The following is a 3064-nucleotide window of genomic DNA, read 5'->3' on the forward strand; positions in this document are numbered from 1 at the left end:
AAAATTTTCGAAATCTTAAATTTTGAAGTTAGACCCGAAAAAATCGTATCAGTTCATCCTATATTTATATCTGTTTATGATCCTTTGTTTGTTATATCGAATTAGAGCAAATAGCTTGTGCGGTCCAAAAGGTGTACCTGGCAGAAATCGACTTTTTGAGAGAAACTCATATAATTAATTGTATGACTTCTCTCAAAAAGTTGAAGGTAGGTATCGCCTTTTGACTCGCAGTTTATTATCCAAGAACCATCAAATTAATTGAAAACATGTTTACTAAGATAATATTGTCTCTTCTTTGGTGGTAATATAGTTTCAACATCAAACAAACTAAATATAAAATTATGTATTTTGAGATTTGGACTTTACAAGGAATTCTCAATAGCAAAATGTTGTATTTCTGAAGCATTTAATTTTTACAAATCCATGGTTATTCGCACACGTATTAATTTCAATCACTCATAATCCTTTTCTAAATCCAATTTCTCTTTTTTGGATAGTAGCTTAGATGCATAAGGCAATTACGACCTTCTTCATTTTTGTTCTTGAGGACTGATTCATGAAATATTGACCCATTCTGATACAAAAATTTGGATCCACTTTTATTTTATTTTAAAATTTTAAAAATAATACATTAAAAGGATTATCCAATAAACTAAATGATTTAGACAATCTGACTGGTGTAAAATATTTCAAAATTCATTCTGAATAGATCCGCTTTCAAATTTAAATCATTGTGAATGTCCTGGTTTTACTATACAATCACCAATGGTATTAATTAACAGAACAGGAGATTATTTAATTGACATTGGTTCATATGGTCAAGATATTACTTTTTCATTTGCAGATAACAAATCATTTTAGTTATTTTTATTCTACAAGATACATATATGAGCGATTACTTGCGTATTAACTATGAATCATGCACAAGCAAAATATGGAAAATCACAGAGCCAACTTTTAATTTTAAATCAACAAACACGTTTATAATTATAAAGTAAGATTTTTGTGTAGTTTCTTTTCCAAATTACTGCGATTCCATAGAATTTCTATCCGAATCGAACGAATCTATGCTTTCAATTATTCAAATTAAAAATATGAAATCAATAAGAATTACTGCTACTGCTCAGTTTACTTACTTAGATCCAACAGATGTTAGATTGAACATAAGCACATCTTCGGATGATTACGATTTTAATTATTCTTATTATCAACCAACATTTCAATACAAAGTTATAAATTACACAACAGACCATCTTTATTTCTCACCGACATTATACATTTTGTTCAGAAGTAAATCTCCGAATACAGTTGCAACAATCAAAATTTCACAAAGTTTTTCTTAGAGTATATAAGAATTTCCGAAAAAGTGACACCCAAAAAGTGACACTTTCAATAGGGAGTAACAGTTAAAAAGTGACAATTTAAAATTCACAATAAATAAAAATAATAAATTTTTTAGTCTATTAAATTATTCTTTTCTTTGAAATCCTCCAAAAATTCTTCGAAATGTTCTAAAATATAATCTGGAGAATTATAACAAAATTCATTAATTTCTAACATATACGTATCTAACAATTCATTTGGAATTTCAAACGATCTTAAATATGTAATTGAATTTTGTATCTTCTCATTTATTTGAGAAAGTTTTTCTTCAGCATTTTCCAATAAAAATCTTAATGGATTCAAATTGGCTTCTTGATTCTGAACAAAATTTAATACTTGGTATAAACGTGATTGAACTTCTCTTTTCAATTTTGTTTTATAATCTGTCAATCGAGGCTCGCGAATTCTAATTGAAGGAATAAAACCTGTTTGAAGTAAATCGTTTTTAATACGATAAAAGTAATTGGGTGCAACTTCTTCTAAAAGATTTTTGACAAAAACATCAATTCTTTGATTTTTAACGCAGCCAAAATCGTGATATTTTATCTTTTTAAATAAAGATTCAGAAACGTTATTCACAACGGTTAATTCATTTGGTCTGGCAGCGGCTATCCACATCATAGCCAACAATTCCTTATACAAAATTCAAAAACTTTGGTGCAATCAGTTCTGATTGCACCCAAGTTTTTGAACTTTCTTGAGGGAATTAAAGGGTGAGAGATTTATAGTCTATCTATATATCTCCCACCCTCTAATTCCCTCCCTGACAGCGGGAAACTTTGTCTGAATGTTAAACTATTCAGACAAAGTTTCCCACTGTTTGCGAAGGAATTGTTGGCTATGATGTACTGATTCATGATCAGTACAACATAGCCAACAATTCCCTATATAAAGTTCAAAAACTTGGGTGCAATCAGAACTGATTGCACCCAAGTTTTTGAACTTTCTTGAGGGAATGGAAGAGTAAGAGGTATACATTATGAATATATACCTCTTACCCTTCCATTCCCTCTCTGACAGCGGGAAACTTTGTCTGAATGTTAAACTATTCAGACAAAGTTTCCCGCTGTCAGCGAAAGAATTGTTCCATCTGGTGCATAGAGTGTGAATCTATGCACCAAATGGAGCAAGTCCCTCGCGAAATTGCCCAAACTTGCGTCGCATTTCAAAGATTGCGACCCAAATTTTGGCGATTTCTAGTAGAGATGGAGTATTTTGAGTCACTGACCTATATGCAGTGGCTCAAAGGGCTCCATCTCTACTTTGAAGCAAGGAAACTTTCCTCGAAATTTTGATAATTTGAAGAAAGTTTTCAAGCAATTAACAAAGGATTACTCGCTATGAGGTAAAAATTCTAGATTTTCACCTCATAGCGAGAGCTTCCCTTTCATTGCTTGAAAACTTTCCCCAGCTTCAAAATTGGGGAAAGGGCTGTAAAGTCGACTCCGATACCAGCAGGTACCAGAGTATTTAAAAGAGAAGCCCTCGTACGAGTTTCTATGAAGACCTTCTCATTCAAGAAGATCTTAATAGAAAATCGTACGAGGGCATTGGAAACTCGCGTCTGGTACATGTTGGTACCAGAGTGTTTGAGATTTGAAGACTCTGGTACTAACATGTACCAGAATTTATGATGAATTTAAGATGGACCATTATAAAATGGTAGCGGTTTGCTTCAAAA

At 31.8% G+C, this 3064-nt stretch overlaps 1 annotated feature.

Moving 5' to 3' along the window:
- Positions 1 to 1342: 1342 nt before the first annotated feature.
- Positions 1343 to 3064: part of a mobile genetic element that runs on past the window's edge.

The sequence above is a fragment of the Trichomonas vaginalis genome, chromosome II, assembly GCF_026262505.1.
Source record: "Trichomonas vaginalis G3 chromosome II, whole genome shotgun sequence".
In the NCBI taxonomy this organism is placed as follows: Eukaryota; Parabasalia; order Trichomonadida; family Trichomonadidae; genus Trichomonas; species Trichomonas vaginalis.